The 20,614-nt window shown below is 38.8% G+C and overlaps 1 long non-coding RNA gene across 1 annotated transcript; it reads left to right on the forward strand.

Moving 5' to 3' along the window:
• Positions 1 to 268: 268 nt before the first annotated feature.
• On the forward strand, positions 269 to 8,202 carry LOC148215054 (uncharacterized). The gene is made up of 3 exons (XR_015796926.1): positions 269 to 364; positions 2,776 to 2,847; positions 8,112 to 8,202. It is a non-coding gene; the product is annotated as an uncharacterized LOC148215054 (long non-coding RNA).
• Positions 8,203 to 20,614: the final 12,412 nt, after the last annotated feature.

Here is a 20,614-nt window from a genome sequence, read left to right on the forward strand (position 1 = left end):
AATACATTCATAAATGACTGATGAGGTATCCAGAATGTCTATTAATCAAGTTATCTGCAGATTGTATAGTTTAACAAAGTTTGCCAGTCAGAGTTTTAGAAGCCCAAGGACAGCATTTTATACTTTCAGTTATTTGACAGAATTGGAGGAACTTGAGAAAAAACTAAGTAAGCCATATCTGTTCTTTGGTCAAAGTAATGAATTCTCATTCATGTGGAAATCTGTTTTTACAGAGCTCTTGGGTGAGTGCAGACGTGCTCACTTTCTGTTATGTCAACATCTGCAAAAGTAGATTGCAGCATTACTCTACATGAGGTGAAGATGGCCTGTGTGCCTCCATTCTTCAACCACGTTCAGTGTCCAGGTAGGTGATTCTCAGGCAGTCATGTCGAACTGAGATGGATGATTAACAATCGTTTAATTGCTATATCGTCAATACCATATATATAAATGGCCCATTTGAAGATGTCTGAATGGAAGCTAGAAATCAGGGAATCAGGCCAAGAGTTAAAATAGGTCAGGAATCAGGACCAAATAAGCAGACTAAGGTAGATACTTCATGCAGTGGATTCTGGGATTCATGAAATTATTACTTCTTTGTCATTATAACCTTTTTACTATATGGTATGGGGAGGATTCCTTGTGGAACTTTGCTCCATGTGCCCAATAACTTGGCTGGGTTAGAATATTATATCTTTTGGTTTAGGTTTGTGGAGACAATCTTTGTTACTCTACCTCCAGTCACAGAATATCTCAGCCACCTGTCCCTAGATTCATGAAAACTAAGTTTATTAAGCAAAACCCCAGTTTAAACAAAATAAATATCCAAAGACCATCCAGCTGAGAGTGGGTGGATGGATGGATTTCTGTCAGCATCCAGGAACCCTTTAAGATCCAGAGAAACATTCCAACATGTAACTTGGTGATTCATCAAGCAGGTTACTTCTTTGCAGAGAAGTGAAATTCCAGTTCTAGCCCCAAATTCTGTGAGTTCTAGTCACATCTTAGGCATGAAGCCGACTGGATGACTTTGGGCCAATCACTCTCTCTCAGGTCTAGGAAGGAGGCAAGGGCAAACCACTTCCAAAATCTTACCAAGATCATCATCCTCGCTAGAAGAAATATTTTCAAACATGCTCAGAAGACGTTTGAATCTAGAAAACGTACAATTTGATCAGATAAGACTTGAACAAACCCTATTGTAGAATTAATTGTGATCTTTGGAAAGAATGTATGTATGTATGTATGTATTTATGAGATTTATAGGTCAACCCAATCTGTCACAATTCTGGACAGCTTACAAAATGCAATAATAAAGCCACCTTAAAAACACAGCATTATATCATCAAAAGAGAAAGTCCAGGAAAAAAATAGTCAACATACCAGAGATGAGGTGGTCCATCACCCCTTCTCATCTAGGGTCTGGGGACAGAGCCAGTTTTTAAAGGCTCATTTAAATAGGGCCAGGGCAGGGGCCATAGGAACCTCAGGGAGAATGTTGTTCCAGAGGGCAGGTGCCATGAGATTACATATCTGGACTTGGAATATCTCCAAGTTTCTTTCCTTCCCCTCTGCTTCATTGGGAGCCTCCAAAATAGATGAATTCAAGATGGGAAACTGCGACAAATGGATCTTATGACCCTGTGCAAGAGGTCTGATATTCTTAACATAACAAAAATTTATAGAAGGTTCTGGAGAGCTTTTAAAAAAGAAGACTTAAACCATTTTCATACAACTGGAAGAAAACTAGGAATGTAACATCACCAACACATTTTTTACGAAACACCTTTGTCTGACAAAATCTCTAAAGTCCCCTTTTCCCTTTAGAAAAATACACACATCTGTGTAAAGAGTAAAGAAGGGGGAAAGACAAAGTAAACAGTGAGGCTGTTTGATGTAGAAGGAGCATCAGGAAACCCAGCAAATAGAGATAATTATAGAAAAAAAGTTTTTTTGAGGTAAATCTATCTCTGTTTCCCAGCATGGTTGAGCACTTATAAAAATCTGAGTCCTAGGGAAGGAAAGGAAGGAATGACTGATGAGTGCTCAGAACATTGACATATTTGGCCTTAATTCTGGTGCTCATAAACTAAATTCGGGAATTGAGCATACCAAAATAAATCTATGTCAGAAATACTCAGCCAGTTTTCTTTTGCTGCCAGAACTCATGACATCCAACCATAACTGTAACTAGGAGGCAAATGTAAGAGAAAGATGTGCTCCCTAATTTTCCTGATGGAAAACTTTGCTGATAAATTATTTCCTCACCAAGCTTGTTTTAGTCATTGTTTGATAGCACAATCCTATGTATGCCTACTCAGAAGCTATCCCCGTTGTACGTAAATAGACATACTTATCAAGTGACAGTACCCCGCAGGATTGGGTTGGGTTAATGCTTGTATGTGAGACCACCAAAGAATTCCAGGGCTGTGTGCTAGGCAATAGCAAACCACTTCCACACTGTTGCCAAGAAAACTACATGGACAAGTCCATGAAGTCACCAGAAATAAGCTCAGTTTAAAAGACACTTTACTTTTCCCAGTCTTAGGTTCCATTGCATAGGTATGAAAATCCAACCTTTAACTCTAATGCTAACGTGAATTAGACCAACAGACATGGTCTAATTTTATCTTGTTCTGAATTTTATCTTCTGAAAAAATTGATCTTCTGAAAAAGAAACACTGAGATATCACCACAAACAGGCAATGATGAAACTATGAATCCAGCCCTGTTGGAAAGCAGAAGATCTTTCATGTCATTTCCATTTTCCCCAAGAACGATGTCCTGATTTCCTTAAGAACACAGCCAGAATTGCAGTACTGGATCTTCCCTGGATTACCCATAAAGGTGAGTGTGAAAAACCCCACACTTATGATTTGCAACCTGTATTCTCCAGGAGATTTCATAAATGTGCCTTGTACTTTTGACAGCTTCCATTAAACTGAAATGGAAAAAGCTGGATCCAATTACTTTTGAGCACTGAAGAAATTAGTGTCTGTAATTTAAGCTATCTGGCTTCTTGCCCTATAAATAGTTCTAATGGTAGAGGATGGTCCTTTCTATAGCTGTTTAATCCAGGCTAGGATTTATTCTGGCTCAGCCAATGACACTAAGCAGTATAGGATATGATCTAGATTTCCAAAAAAGGGCAAAATACCTGGCAGCCATTCCAGAAATGTCCCTGGGCTTGCAGATTCTGGTTCACTTTGCTTTCTTTAGAACTTTGATCTACAGTAGATTCATTTATTGTCCACAATTGCTGTATTCCAATTTTCACCACACAGACTTCCCCAAACCTGGCTCAGTTCTTAAATCTGGATTGAGACATTTAGAGCGTATCCTCATAAACTAAACTCTACATTTCACATTTTTCTTTTTCACTTCTTTCCTGTTGCTATGATTTTTTGGTGGTGCTCCTGCCATGATTATTCCAGCTGGCCTTAGAGGTTGGGCCAACCATTTGACGATCCGTTTAGCCTTTCTTTCATCTGCTTTGATCTAGAAGTTTTGGGTGGGGGTATTTTAAAACATAGACGTCATTTGGAAGTAGGAGCAGAGAGACTAATGTTAGGCTTTTTTTTTTTTTTTTGCTTTCTTTCTTTCTTTTTTTTGCTTTGCACTTTGAGTGGCTTTGTTGTTTTCCATCTTATAAAAACTCATGGCTGCCAGGATTAGAGCTCAGAAGAGAAGGTTTGCAGATCGTATCGCCTTAGAGATGGGATCTGCAAACACAAACCTCCACAGCAGGATATCTTTATGTAGGAAAAAGGCCAAATGTATAAATACTGGGAGGCCTTATTCTTAATCTCCTGCCTGCAGTCTTGTGATGATCCAACATTTACTCACACTGTAGAACACTCCAGAAAGCTTCAGTGGGAGCCAGAATCTTTATATGTGTCATAGGTAGCTGGCAATTTATAGGCTTGCTACGAAATAGTGCAGTTGGTAAAGGCCTGAAAAAATATCCTGATCTAAGAACCATTTCTATGGGTAACATCTTCTAAATTCCTCACCTTGCTCATCCTCCCAAAATTTGGATGCATGCAGCAATACACTGCAATGATTTAGCCCTCCTCAATCTCCTCTCCAGATAGCAAAGTCCTTGTCTGGCCATGCTGGTTGAGAATTATGAGGTTAATAATCCCAATAAATCTGGAAGGTGCCAAGGAGTGACAGGCAACAAAAACATCTCCATGGATCTGAAGAGTTGTTGTTTATACACAGCCAATATAAGTAAGGAAGAGTTGTTTAACTTTGTCCAGGGCAACTATACTTATTATAACATGTTCACTTAAGAAGTTTGTTAGCGGCAAGAATAAAAATAATGTGTTTCTTTGTTTTTTATTGAGTAAGTGTGAAATGTATAAAACTATAGGGGGAGTACTAAATTCAGTAACCAAGAAGTGACCCAAAATAAAAGTGACCTTTGTGATTGGACCCCTTGATCTCAATCGGGGGAGAGAGGAGGCGAGACCTTTGGGACTCAGAGAAATCCTCAATTTTACTATTTAATCTGTTTCATCATTCCCCGGTCTCTTGTTCTGAATGACCATGTTATGTGAGATGCATTTACTAGCCTGAACAGGTCTCTCAACTGATTTTATGGAAAAGAACCAATGAATTACTCCCAACCATCAGCTCTCTACATTCAGTCTTTCTGATGAACAGTATATCTGTCTGAAGTTTGACTATGATGTTCCCCCAGCCCAGGGATTGTTAACACTGCAAATTGTATTATGCTCTGTATCAAAACAGCAGCAGCAGCAGCAGCAGCAGCAGCAACAACAAATTTATATTTTAAAGGAATACAGTTTAGTAATTTCTGGACTAATTGATATGATATCTGGCCTACTTTATCCCATCATTACAATCTATCTAAAGTTTAAACTTTATCTAATTTGACGGGGAAAAAACTGGTCCACTTTTGGAGGTCTAGATTATGCTCCTGAATTAGATTTGGGTGGTCTGTTCATATTTCTGTTGTGTAGAGACATGAGTGGAGAACACAGAGCCCTCCAGATATTGTTGAACTATAACTTCCAGCAGTATTAGCCATTATGGCCAACAGTGAGATGTCCTGGAAGGAGTTCAGCAATGGGGTGTTTCTCTGTCATAGTCCTGACAAAATCAAAAGTTGTGGAGTTCTTGGGGTTCTCTGAGCTTGGTTGTTTTTTGTTTTTTGTTTTTTGCAAATGTTTTGTTGCCCAGCTAGGTAATATCTTCAGTGCTTGGTAACATTTTCAGCCTAGCACTGAAGATGTTACCTAGATGGGTAATGAAATGTTTATAAGAAAACAGCCAAGCTCAGAGATCCCCAAGGACTCCACAGTTCAACCCTGAGCTACACATATTCTCTTCTATTGAAATCAAAAATTGCAACTTGTATTTCAAGGTAAGCTGTTTTGGGCACCATGTTTATGGCTGGGAGAATTCTCCCCTCCCTTGCTAATACCTCAGTCCCTCTTAGCCCTCATTATTACTTTTGATTAGGAAAGAAGAACAAATATACAGTGTGCACTACATGTTAAAAGAAGCTTTATTTGTTTCTATTATGAAGAGAGACTCCTCAGCCATGACATCAGTAAAATAGAATTAGCTACCATCTGGGATGCACTATAGCCAGTTCTACAGGCTTTGTGCCTTTACATATTTTGTTGTCATTATCCCTTAAGCATGCTTTTCCTAATGCTACTTAGTTGCTGGTTATTGTAGGTCAGCCTTGCTTTTATATATTTGAAATTAAAATAATTCAGTGTTAACTGTTATTACAAGCCACATAAAAATTCTAAAAGATCAGGCATGTCAAAAAAGGATGTTCAAATTATCCCCATTTTACAGATGTTGAGCAGAAGTTCAGGGCATTGTCCAAGACCACCCAGTAAATCCATAACTGAAGTTGTATTTCATCTACATTGCCTAGTTCCAAACCCAACACAAAACACTCTGTCCATATACTTCATTGCTTTAGTCAAGTCAGCAGACTTTGGTCTTTTGCAAATGTTGCTTTCCTACACATAACCACATTGGAAAAGTATCCAAGTTCTCACCCGGTTTTGTTTCTCTCTGCGTGTATGATTGTGCAGAAGTTTCTCTTTCACGCACACTTATGCGAGCTCTCTGGATGTTTTTCCGGCTGGGTGGCATTGGTCAAAATTCTTTGGCCTTAGGCTAGGAAATGAAGGGAAAGACAACACTGAAAAGAGCAAGCTTTTCCAGATGTTCTCTTCTGGATACAAGCTCACCTGGATATCACACAAGAAAGAGGTTTAGGAAAGACTCAGTGGTAATGAGAAGAGCACACGGACCATTGGCTGAGTCAGAGACGGTTCCCATGGATGCAACAAGTTTATGGGACAAAGCAGGAGAGGTACATATTTGCAACAAAATGGTGCTTCCTACTTTGCCCATAAACTCTTCACATCTATGGGAACAAGCCTTAACTGTTGTTGCAAATGTCTGAGAACAGGAAATAATCAGTAAGGGGGAGACTTGTACTGGGAAGGGAATATGGTTACCGTGTACTGCCTCTTTAAGAGCCAAACCAAGACGGTCTTAAAGACACAATCCATAAATGGTTTTGCAAGCTCTTTGTAGTCTGGGATATTGAAAGAAAAAGCTATTTTCAGTATTTATTTGATTAGTCCAAGTTTGATTCATTTCTCCACCAACCCCTTTGTACCATTTAAGAAGTTATGGAAAACATCCCATATAAAAGATTGTATGGCCAAAAACACTGTGATGAAATCATAATTCTATGCTAATCTTAAATTAAGTCCCTGCAAATGACTGAAGCTCACAAACAAGCCATCTCAAGCATACTATACCCATCACTGCAGAATGTTGTCTGAGTTCTAGCAACTGACTTGCATGTGTTCTGATTTTTTAAAAATTCAGTCCTAATGCAATTAAGGGAAAATAGAAATGAACTGTTATCATTGTTCAAGAAGCCTTGAAAGCCAAACAGTTGTTTTGTTTTGTTTTTTACAACCAAATTGAGGAGAAGGCAGCTGAAAAGAAAATGGTAGGAGGAGTTGGTAGAAAGGGGATTCGGGACCATCCTTCTTTGACCTTCTTATGTCATGCTATTCCATGAAGATTTAGTCACTATTTTGCAGGCCAGTATACGTCCTGGTGACAACAAATCTTCTTTTGCTCTTTTCTCTGAAAGATAAAATCAAAAATACATTGCAGACCACATGCTGGGTTTAATTTAAAAGAAAAATCTATCACCTAAACATTCCTGAGCATTCAAGTTGTGCCAAAATTTATTACAATTCAGTATGAAATATTTGCAATCAAGAATGGCCTAGACTGCATTAATTTTGCGACTGCTCAGAAAAAGACCTTTCCAGGACAGACCCTATTCTAATATGCCATAATTTTGATGCACAGTTTGTATGCATGTTCTATTATAATCATACAACAATATTTTAGAAGTAAATATAGTGCAATTTTAATTACATCCTGATCCATAGAATGTATTTGGAAGATGAGGATTAGAGAGATTTGCTGTGGCATCAACTTTCCTAGAAATTATGGATTTCCCCCATTTTTTATTTTGAAGGGTGAAGAAAAGAAAGATCAGATTCCTTACAGTGGAGAAAACAGTTTGAAATAACTATTAGAACCTTTGGCAACTTACAATTCTAAATGCTTTGTCCTAGTTGCTAACCAAAACACTCCTCTGAATTCTACTTCCTCATACAAGGCCTTCATGTGAAGGGAGTGGCACCATTGTAAAATGGCTTTCTCCTTGTCTGTGGACATCATCAACTACATTTTCTGGCAAATACTGTACACTTTGGAAAGCTGATCTTTCTTCCTACAACTCTGTTTCCACACCTAGTGTGTTTTGAACTGGTGGCCTTGTTGTCATTCCTTGCTGGCAGATGTTAATCATTCTGAAACATCTTGTTTTTCCATGATGGTTGCTTCTGCACCAGCTTGTTTCAGCGGCTTCCTCAATATAATCAAGGAGAACAATAACTAGATCACAGTTCCATTCCTTAAACATTTGTGAGTTCTGAGGAAAGACAGACAGACAGAAATGTTGAAATCTTGTGGTTCTGGACTTATCTCTGACTAAACATTGTAAAATGACTTTCTTTCAGGAGTATGTTTTTCCTTACCACAGCAAAGAGTGGTAAACAATGTGATAGACAAGACAGACCTGCATGTGAAGATGTGACATCTTTCAAAAACGGTTTGTGGTTTACACTTCTCCTAGTCAGCAGCTGAATTTTTCTTAAAGAATATCCATTTGTGGACATTCGTCCATAAAAGTGAGCTTGTTTTTTAATGTTTTATTGCTCATGAAAATCTCATTGCTCTTCTTCACATGGTTGAAAAATTGTGAGTCATACAGGCATCGCTGTGTGTGTGTGTGTGTTTGTATACACATACATACACAACTTCAATTGCCTTACCATTTTGGACATTTCTGATGTAAAAAGCAAGACTTTTTTCTTTCTAAAAAAGCCCTAAGAATAAGATAATGAATATATTTATAGGCACATCCATTTTTTCCCATAGCACGATAGCTGTAAAGAAATCCAGCAACAAGGTTTTATAGTTACGGAATACAATTATTTTTGTTTTCATTGGATCCAAATTATGAACGTGTATCAATTCAGTTCAGGTCTCAGTTCAATGATTCAGAAAACAGCCTAATTTTATTTGGACCAAAATGGAGACTGCTCAGTATGGATCCAGAGTTTGAAGCAAGTTTCATGTTATCCATTGGCTGTCAAGGGAAAATCACTTAACTGTAACTTTTTTACTCTTAATATGTTGAGATGAAATTTGCAGGCATGGTACATCCTTCTGAGGGAAGGACGTCTACTCAGCTTTAGAGAAACAGATGCAGGGATTTTGTGCTAGGACTCCTCTAAATCCTGCCTTTTTAAAAAATGTATATATTTTTTTAAAAATTATGTTGGACAGAAGTAAATATTTGCAGATAAAGCGGTGCCTTTTATAGAGATCAAGACTGCCCAAATTCAGAGTCATAGGCATTGTTTTTGTGTGTGTGTTTGTGAGCATGATGACAATTTACAGATTTGGGCGATTGGTTGTGTGTGTCCCTGCTCTTCCCAGTTATTTAAACGGCAATGTTTATGAAGACAGCAATTTTTATGAAAATATGGAAGTACTGCTTAGTAAGGTAAGGGAAGAGGTGTTGGAGTGGATCTTCTTGAAATTTTAGTTATTGTTATCAACCTGTTGTAGTCTAAACTTTCCGGCTTTATTCTTGGATTATGATGGTGACTAGATCTTATTTTATTTTGGGGGTTAGTGGAAGGCACCATTGGGGCTTTTGTTTTATTGTTATACATCTCTGAAGCTTCCCTGGGTGTTTATACTGCCCAGTATGAAAAGGTGCAAGTTCCCTTATGATGTTTTCCTTTGGGATTTAACAAAACAATGAGATGCTGTGGAGGGTGTGATGGCTGCAACAGTGATTATACAATGAAAGACAGGCATGGTCATCCAGTTCTTGGCCATCTCATTAGTAAACAAATGCCAGAACCCAACATACCACCCACAAGAATTCCCTGAACTCCACTGAATTCTCAACTCCTCTGGAAAAAAAATTAAAAGCAATTTCTTTTTCAGCAAATCAAATGAAATCTGATTGGGAAGAAAATGCAACCAGATTTCTTGGCCTGGGACTCCACCTGATAGGTGTGGTCTGAAAAATGATCTTTTGTGAGGCCCTGTGTGATCACATGCCAGTGAGTTCCATTTTTGCTACACATTTAAAGAACTAATCCCAATTTCTATGAAGAAAACAAACTGTAAGTGTCCACACATTCTGATCAGTTCCAGAAGAAGTGAGATGTACATTGGACTGGGATCGAAGAAAGTACCAAGAAGCCTGTTGTGTTCTTCTCTAGTTGGGTAATAACTACCAATGCCTACCTAGCATATGAATTTCTCCACATAATTTGTGCAGCCTAAGTGAGGCTGTCACTCTGGGTTGCTGGTTTTGTGTACAAGAAGACCTCCCCTCTCTAACATTTTCTTTCCTAGCAACAAGCTTCAACAGTCCTGTCATTCAGCCCCAATGCACAATCTCTACGACCTGTCACTTCTCAGGGCTGTACCTCCAGTTACAAGAACTCTTGCTTCCATCTTGAAGACAAACGTAGTCTAAAACACATTTTCCCAATACTTAGTCTCATTATATTCAATTCCAAATAAATATTTTTCAGCGTTTGGGCATGTTGTTCTTCCCTTTATTCCTACTGACCAGCAACAAAAATCTCCAGCCCTAATCTTCCTTTCTACTACACAGGATGGGACTGAATACTGAGTAAATGTCATTAGGATGCATCTGAAATTCCAGATCAATCATGTCAGTTATCTTTACTTGTGCCATGGGGATAAACTCATCCAGCAAAGAAATGGAAGAGCAGTTTTATTTATTTTCTCCTTTCATATTCTAACTTTTGACTGAGGAACTCAAGGTTGAATGCTTGAGAGCAGGAAGGGGTTGAAGATGTAACACCTTTTTTCTCACACATCAGTGACCCTGTGAGGTAAATTGAAGTACTTAACCCAAAGTGCTTACCACAACAAGCTGCATGGTGAGGTGGAAACTTGAATCTGGGCTTCCCCATTTTTTGTCAAACACAAGCCACCAAAAGGTGCCAATGCAGACACGATCCTACTCAGCTATCTTGTTTGTCTGTGGCTCACTTTTCACACTTAACCTATTTTATTTAAATGCCACTTTTCACCAAATGTTACAGAACAGTCCCTTATAAACCGTTATCAAAGAATACAAATCTCATAGATTCCCCAAGTAGTTTAGGTATAATTTATACAGATAGTGAGAATATCAGGAGAACAGTTCTCCTCAAGTTTGCCCTAATTTCACTAAGTTTTCCATACAGGTTTCCCATACTTCCCATAACTTAGCAGTTATTTTTGCGGAACTTAGTTATGCTCCTCAGATATCAAAACAATGGTTCCTTCAGCAGGAGGAACTTTGTGTTGGTGTGCAAACTATGAGGAAAAGACTAGCAGATAGGGTGAATGTTTGAGAAAAGTTTGTTCTTTTTGGCTGTGTTTATACAAGATGCTTAACCAGGTAGGATGGAACCCAAGGGGTCACAGTCTCAGTACTAAGCTTGATTAGTTTTACCTTGATTAGGGTAAGGGTTTGTATTTTTTTTTTTCTTGCTTGTTTGATCAGCTTTATTATCAATCAGGCTATCTGGCTAATTTATGACTGAACGTAATGTATAAATCCAGACAACCGATTAATTCAGGAAAAGCATGCAAAGGGATTATATGTCATGGAATGCAATTCCTGCCTAAAAGCACAGCTTCATCTTGACTCTTCCTTGATTATTTTCCTTCATCTCCCTCCCAGCGATGTGGAAGTGCTTGACTAGCTCCATGAGATCTGGCCCTTAAAAAGCTACCAGGCATATGGCTGTCTGAACTGAAGAACAAGTTTTTCTCACTCTTTCCCATATCCAGAAACCAACCAGCCTGGCTGTTCAATCTTTCTTCAACCCTAGTGATAGGACAAAGTCCTCCACTGCATGTGAAAGCAGTGTGTGCCACCTAGCACCCCTTAATGTGTTGACTCTTCCCATATTTTACTGGGGCTCACCTCTGCTGCATCTGCCACCCACTTGATACAAATGCAAACAAATGTTGCAAGACAGCATTGCATACTGTATTGCTCTGCCTATGGTAAATGGAGTGGTGCACATACATAATAATGACTGCTCAGTTATATGCCTAGACTGACAGCCCTGCTGCCTGTTGTCTCAGCTGAGGTCTTTTTCACAGTCGCAGATGGGAGCAAGCTATTAGATGAGAGAGCCCAAGAATAAAGATGGCTGACTTGCAAACTGCAAGAAAGCATATTCACAAAGATGTACCAGCCAGGAGGTTCAGAGGCACTTTCTAGAGGTGGGGTCTGCTGCTCCCTCCTCCCAGTATCTGGCATTTACTATGGCCACAAAACTGAGGAAAAAGTTAGCTCAGAGACCTCTTACTGGTCTGTAAATGCTTAAAGTGCTGAGATTTAGGGTTCATTCTCACCTCTGCTAACCATTTTAAAGGTCATACCTTTGTGATGTTGTCGTCTGCTCATCCTCAGTCCACCCCAGAGGCAACTTATATTTGTCTTTAGCCTTTCTGATGTTAAAATACTGTTTTCTAGCTTCTCCCAACACAACTCTTGTCATACAATCTATAACATCTCATAAATGAAAGTGCTGTCAGCGAGATCATGGGCTTCCCTCTACAGCCATGTTGATGTGACCAGACCATAATTTCAGTTTGATTATTTAGAAGGCCAGCACAGAGAGAAAAAAAAGCTGAAAAGAAAGGGGAGAAAAAAGCAGTGCCAAATCTTCCTCTCCACCCATTCCCATTTTTCTTCTCCAGAGGAGCTTTGCAACTTGTGGCGAAGCAACTCCCCTCTTTTTCCCCACCCAGCTCTTCTCATTCAAGTGAGGCTGGTTGCTACAGACCACTACCACCCCCAGCTCAGAAAAGGAAGGACACACCATGAAAGGGAAAGAGAAAAAGATAGGAGGATCAAGTTTCATTTCAAGCAGTGGTGAAGCTCCTGAAGTAAAAAAACAAACACACACCACTTTCTCACAGCCATCTATCAAGGGAAGAAAGGAGGAGGAGGAAGGATCTTCTCACAGCAGGCTGGGGATACTATGGTTGAGACTGTATGCTGGTAACAGCAAACCCCAGAGCCAGTTTCAATGGATGTCTAAACCTGCCACTCTAGCTGTCTGTCAAAACTTGCATCCTCTACAGTCCATATAAAAGAGACTGATAGATGAGTGTTTTCCCCATCAGCTGGTAACTTTGGATAGGAGGCCAAACAAGGCCAGGGGAACCACCAATCAGTTTCTTTAATTTGCACACTACTCTTTGTCCTTGTTACTGAGGCAGAACAGGGCACAGCAACAAGGGAAGTGCAAAGAATGCCATCATACTTTCTGCTGCCTGAAGAACTGAGGAAAAAAATGTAAGAGCTCTTCACCTTAATCAAGGCTTGATACCTCAGGACCAGCACCGTTGCTTTGGCTTCCAAAGCACAATCTCCATTCATCAGTGATGTCTGAAAACTACAAGACAAGAAGGTCATTGATCAACAGGGATTGTATCGATGAAGCAGGCACTGTAGTATTAGATTACTCTGGATGTTTAATTAACCTGGTCTCAGTTACACATCTGTGCTTTTTAAGAAGCTGACTTAGTTCTACAGGAAAAAACCTTTATGGGAAATAAAATGGCAGTTTCTAGCCAAGGAGTCAGTGCTGGAACTTGGCATTTCCCCAATCTTAGATTTTCCATTTCACAGATCCTTTTCTGTGTACATACCTGCAATAAAAGTGTGTCACTGCCAACTCTCTAACTAGCCTTTTGGTAGATCATATGTGCCTTTAGTTATCCATTTTAAAACAAATCCACATCCCTCTTTATGGTTATGGAGAAGTTTGCTTGTACATTACTGGAGTAACCGGGGAAGCAACCTCTGAAGATTGCTGTATGAGTCCTCAGCCACTTTAATAGCCTTACTGGCAAAGGCTGTAGCCCACAATGATATAAACAGAGACTTCCAGAACCATGGCCTCTTTTTAATGAGGAAAACTCCTGCTTGCTTGTGACTGTTCATGTCATAAAGGGGCAGTTTTATGGCTCAGTCAGAAATAAATAATTAAAGGTTAAAAGCTTCCATTTTAATGTGAGGCCAGCTAGATCCACAAGAATTCAAGGTTGCCAATTATTTTAACAGTTCCAACCTGTTTCTCTGGCATGCACCCGCCTCCTGATCCCATGGGGAGGAGGGAGAGAACATTTCTGATTAGCTCTTCAGAAAGAAGGAAACATATTAGGAGCTTTTTTTATATAGAATTGCACCATTCAATTGTCTTGAGAAAATAACAAATCATGGTCTGCAGATGAAAAATTGAACAGGTGCTGCTCGACTTGTGCAACAGGAGCCACAGAATAGGCTCCGCTTGCAACTACTGTTCTAGGAGGGAGATGTCTTCTTACTTTTGCTGTAGATCATCAGGAGCAGGTCACATTGCTGCATTTTCTTTTCTTTTTAGAAGAGGCATCTGGGAATTGTAGTTATTCAAAATGGATTCCAGCTGCAAAGGTCTTGCAGACTGTTCATTATGTGAAGCGTTACAGATTTGGTTTCACACGTTGGTCAGTTTTCCCATCTTAAACAAGTAGCCTCCTGACATGAATGCCTTTGCAGAGACTGACCTGAGTTGCCCTTCACTTTGAGACTCTAGCACTCAGAAACCCAAAACTTCTTTTTTGGAAATAGATGTCAGGAGAAGAGACAGGACAGCGGGGCTCCCTCCAACAGTTCAGCTGAGAGTCTACTTGCTTCCTTCCTCAGCTGTCTTCATTTAAACTACTTGTTTTAAGACTATCCAGTATTTAGAAATTTCAAGTGGTCTCTGATCCGGGCATCCATGAGTCACATTTGCTCAACTTCAGGAAGCTGCCTATATCACGTGCTCACAAAGATGCAAGAAAGTTTTATATCATTTTCTCATAATCCAGCTCCAAAGAGATTACAGGAGGCCGTACAAAGCCATAACCGAAGTTAAGCATGTTTGGATGAATACATGTATGCATTTCCTTGGTACTGGATATATTTATTTTCAAGTCATGTTGGAGGCCATTCTGTGGATGCTTGCAGCAGTCTCTGCTTCCAGAAACAGAGAGAGAGTTGATCATATAGGTGCAGATATAGCACAAAGAAGCTAAAAAGTTCAGATTATCACTGTTTTGGAGGGTCAGGCCCAAAGTCACACTTAGGGTTAGTGTTTTATTACGTTGTAGCTTTTGTTGTAAAATAACCTCAAAATCAGCTCCAGGTGTTGGCATATTGCATCCATTAGATCTGGGAAGAAAGGAAGGAAATAAATACTTTAAAATGTCAATTCTTCTCTTTATTCCCTGTCTCCCACATACCCCCTGCCTGTGTTCTCCTCTCTGCCCTTTACTACAAGGTTGTATTATGAAACCAAAGCCACAACCTTTCCACTGGCCTGCTGTAATTTTTTTTAATGCTTACCACAGGGTTATCCATCAAAAAGGCAACATGGAAACATGATGCTTGAAATGGGAGACATTCCTGACATCAAAGTTATAAGGAGCAATTGTATGATGCTATTATGGAACCACGTCATGACACAATAATGGGTAGGTGCTGAGAAATCAAGAAGTGTTCAGTGTTTGGACTGCAAACTTCAGTATTTGACATAAGAACACAGGACTGGGAGGACTGCTTTTCCAGAATCTCATTTTTTAAATTGAAAAATAAATAAATATTTTTACTTCACAAGGTTCAGAAAACTCTAATGTAGTTCATTATTTAGATGTAAACTTTGCCCTGTGTCTACTGAAAACCCAAGCAAAAGCCATAATCACTTAAAACCATAAATGCAAGCACACCCATGGAGTCCATTATATGTACTCCAATCAGAAGCAAGAGCATAGTTTGTCCTACTCTCAGGATACCGAAGTTTGGACTTTAGAGACTCTTTAAGGAGAAAGAATTTGGAGTTTAAGCAGTCACTTTCTCTATGTTAGTTAACTTCCAGGATGGATCCATGGAAGTTCATGGGGGAGGGTAGTGGAAGACCCTCCTAGCCAATATTAATGGGTCATAACAGTAAGAAGCAGCTTGTTTAAGCACATTGTATTGAAGCCATTTAAGGGTTTACTGTCTAGCCAATAAACATTCTGAATCGTGCCTAAAAGACAAAATAGAGCTGCTCAACTGAAAGTTGTCTTGTTGGAACTTGTACTGACCAGGAAATGGATCATGTTTTTTGACTGGTGCCCCTCCTTTTACTCTGTTTCCATTCATTAAGACTCTTTTGATTAGTAGAGATGAAGGATCAAGCTCTAGTTTGTTTATTGATTACAATATGCATACTAAATCATGGAATGTTAGGCAGTTTGCATAGTAAAATACTATAAAAACTTAACATCCTTTCCTACACACAAAACAATCTTCGATTAAAATCCATACCATCCCAAACCACAAACATATCAACCAAAATTTGTAAAAAGCCAAAAAAACAAACCAAAATGTAAAAAAAAAAAAAAGTACCATCAAAAGGGTAGCCCAGCACCACCACTAATGTCCAAACACTCATTTACAGCTGTTTTTCCAGCTTTACAAAAGACAAGCTTCATCTATAGGTACTCACAGTTGTCTCTGGAGCCACACATCTGTTCCCTGCCAAGATCTCTCAAACAGTCATTACCATTGACCCTCCCTGACCTTGGCATAGTGGCTGCTGAAGCAGGACAGATCTTGGGCAGGGCAACATCTCCCTCCTCACCTAGCCAATATTATCTATCTATCTATCTATCTATCTATCTATCTATCTATCTATCTATCTATCTATCTATCTATCTAATTTCTATAGCCACCCATCTCAATCCAAGTGATTCTGGCCGGCAAACAATTTCAATAATTAAAACCATTAAAACATTTACAAATATATCTTATTCAGTAAGTTGCTTTAGTGGTACATGTTAGTTATTTTTTGTCTTTTGGTTTAATCATTTTGTATTCTGCTCAAAGTCATGTTGTTCAGGTTGGGCGGCCATACAGTATGATTCAGTAATATTGAAACAAAGTGGAAAGTAGGAGGATTTTTTCTTAGAGATATTCACAATGGATGCAGAAAGCATAAATAACTTTACTGGTGATGAGAAGTAGCACCACTCATATTCAGGACATCAAACTATCATTACTGGGCAATCATCACCAACTTCTGTCCCTTATCCCCAGCAGTATAAAAGAATAAAGGAAAGAATCCCTTGAACTGACCTTTGGTGATTGTATGGGCATACCCATAAAGTTCTTCTTTTTAGTAACTGTGCTAAACTGGTTTGTCACTGCCTTCTTCCAGGAAGTTTTTGCAACTTCCCAATCTAGCCCATTTATCTGGGATTTCCTAGTGATCTCCCTTCCAAGCACTAACTGGGTCCAAGCCTGCATAGCTTCTCTGAAGTCAGCTAAGGTCGACTAGGTGCTGCCATCTGATGTGACAAATAAGAGCAGAACCGAAAAGACAAACATTCCAACTGGATAAAGAAGAAAAGAGAGGGGAGAGAAAAAAAATCAGAGAGAAGTGGAGGGGACAGTCCAGAGAAATTTAATTATAGAAATTTAATTAACCAGTATAGGCTGGCTAAATGTGATCCAGTTAGTCTGATTTGTTACAAGTGTGAGGTAATAGAGCTTCAACGGGAAGAGCCCCAAAGCTGAGCTTTTAAAGCCCTTTCTCCTACTGCAGGATCCAGCACAAATACTGTCCCAAATCTTCCATTAGTTCTGAGTTGCTCACAGTGCCATGTTGTAATACAAATCCTTCCCAAATTACTCTGTTCATTCAGTTTAGGCATGAAGTCACCAAGGTGTTCCATAACAATGATGAAAACAATGCTTGCCACAGTGTAAAATTCTACAATCAGATCAAAGACATTTCCTTTTAACAGTTCACTTAAATCAAAATGGCTCATTCTGTACAAACTCAGAGAGGTGTTTGAAATATTTCTAAGCCTTCTTTTTTCTAGATGGATTGCAGGATGGTATGCAAAGACATGAATAAAACAAATCATGTATCAGTGGAAAATACAACTCAATAAGACATCAATAAATAAGACCAGATTAAGAGCTACAGAGTAGACAGAAATTTATGTTACTGCTGAATGTCTCAGGAAATAAAAAATCCATAACAATACCACCAGCAACCCAAATTTAACATTTGCAATATGTCCCAGAGCCCTGGTACTATCAGAGAAAAGGTCTTCTCCTGCTAGATAAGTATCTCTGCTCAGCAGAGTCCTCCTAGAATGCTCCCAGTAGAAGATCTTATGGCACAGGAAGCCTTGGTTGGAGTAGAACACTCCTATGGATAAATAGGCTATTTGGATCTTTAAAGATAAGTAACAGGACCTTTAGCTGAACCTGGAAGGAAACAGGCAACCAGTGTGATTATTTTAAACATGACATGATAAACACAAAGTAAGCAATGCCAGCTAGAATGACAGCCGAACATTAATGGAATGTTCTGAGCCCTCTGTGAGCTATGTATAAAATGTTACAATCAACACATCATGAGATTATAGGAATACAGATCATCATGACTAGCTTATCTCTGTCTAGAATGACTGCCATCCTTTACCACCCAAACCCAGATTCAGAATGAAAACAGCACCCTAAGCTAAGGACTGACTCCCTGAGCAGAGGTGCAACCCTGTTTAGAACAGACCAAATGTCAATTTCCAAATTATGGGATCTATTTTTTTGCAATGTCTCCATTTTGTCAGGACTCAATTTCATTTTTTTGGCCTTCACCCAGATCATCACTACATCAGCATTTGCACAACTCCATCTGAGTCAGATGACAAAGAGGAGCAGGGCAGGCTGTTATCAGCACTGTTTTCTGCTGATAACATTTTACTACAAATCCCCACAGGATCCTCCCCAGCATTGGGCTATTTATATAAAAAAAAAAAACTTGAGTGATAAAATATATCTGTAACGCAAGTACAATGGAGCCAAGAAAATATCCCTTAACATAGCTGACAAAAATTAAATATATGGCATATTTTAGAAGAGCAGCTTTTCACTTTGTGAAGTATTCTGGGGATCTCTATGGCTACGATTATATGCTTATAACTATGGCTAGTTATAAGCAAAGAAATCCAGTCATTTATAGATACTATTCTTGTAATCCTTGAATCAATCCACTTGACTGTTATATATTCTTACATGTTTTCTTACGCGTGGCTCCTCAAACATAAATCCCATTGAGTTCAATGTAGCTAATTTCCAAATAATAGTCAAGTAACACAATCTTTTGCATGTTCTCTTAGCCAGTAGCTCCTCGGTGTTCACAGAGATCTGCTAAATCTGTTTGGAACTGCATCCTGAATGACCCCATGAATCTAATGATTCATTAGTGAAGAGAGTTTTACTTGTTACATTCACTGTGATCCAGTTTGGGTTCAGAAAACATAAATCTGAGGAAACAAATCTCTTACCCACAGTTTCTCTGTATAAAATATCTAGCGGTGGAACCAGCTAGGCTTTCTAAACATTGTTACGGTGTAATATCTGGCTAAGGTACATGAATAGTTTAGTTCATTTTAATTCAGTGTTTTCCTATTTCTTCTGTTGATATTAGCCAATGAAGCATCTATGTTTGAGATGTTCTAGGAATCTAAGTTTATGCAGGAAAGTATCCACTTTTTTCTCTCATGAGTAATTCATTTTGAATATAGTGATTTAAACAGCTGATTAATCTCAGCAATTACAATATTTTATTCTGGTGGTTGTCTCTCAGTAAAGAAATAGATGCTCAGCAGGACTTATCACCATTTAAGAGCTCATCACTGATCTGTCTGTTCTCCGTGAAAACATCTATTTTATCCAGGGAAACTCAGCTTCATCTTTACTATTACAGATCTTACTGTTCATATGGAGTTGGGTCTTGTTCTTTTCTATTGATTCTTGTGGACATTATTCTGATCTCTTGACTCAAGTACCCATTCCATTGTTCTGAGAAAAAAGGCAGAATTGAAGGCTTGAACATTTCTCAGAATAAGAAAAATGCTTTAAGGACTGATGAGTCACCACAGCCTATTATTATTTATTTTATTTCTCTCTTGATTAGTTTAAAGGCTGGCTGGCTGGCTTGCTTTCGCCAGCATCAACCTTGTGCAGCTGTGGAACTTCTAACTGCTGAGCCTCCATTTGGTCCCTTCACAATAGCCATGAGAATCTGTTCTGTGAGGTACATCACCTGGTAACTGTTTTGGACAACAGGGATAATAGTTTTCTTGGCTTGAAACTTTTTCATTTTTTTCAGAATTAGTTCAGTGATTGCTTATGAAAAGACCTGGTTGAAGACCCAGAAAACTATCACACATTGGAAGCTAAAGGTGATTCACCCTTCTCAGATGGACAACACATTTAGTCATGATATAAAATGCTATTCAAAAAGCTAGGAGGCTTCATAAGATAATACAGGACCAGGACAAGTAGATATTCCATCCTTCGCATCTGAATTTTGGACCAAAATATCCAAGTGCACTGTGTATAGAGGGTAATACATAACCAACCAAAATTTGTAACACTGCACATCATTACTGATCATGAAGCATGAATGTTAGGGCATCCACTTTAGCTTTCAGCTTCCTGGATTTATGCTAAACTTAATCTTAATCTATTTCCCCAGTCTTAGAAAACGATTACATTTTTAAGACACTCAGGTCCAATATCATTGAATCTACTTTCTTGTAAGCCAATCTATATGATAAATAGGATTAGGTAATCATGGTTCGTTCCAATATGAACATCAGTTGTTAATCTTTTAGAGGTCTATTTGAAACAAATAATTTCACATTGCCTTTTGTGTTAATGGGAAGAATTCAAAAGAATAAAATATGGTAATGATGTTATTAGGGAATAATTAAATCACAATCTAGAAAGCAGCCTTTAAGATATGTAGACTTTCCTGCAGACATTTACAGGTATTAGACTCTCCTCCTGCAGTTTATAATGGGTATAGGT

Source organism: Python bivittatus, unplaced genomic scaffold (genome assembly GCF_059951505.1).
Source record: "Python bivittatus isolate LINGU-HERP-01145 unplaced genomic scaffold, Pbiv_v1 ctg000480_np1212, whole genome shotgun sequence".
Classification (NCBI taxonomy): domain Eukaryota; kingdom Metazoa; phylum Chordata; class Lepidosauria; order Squamata; family Pythonidae; genus Python; species Python bivittatus.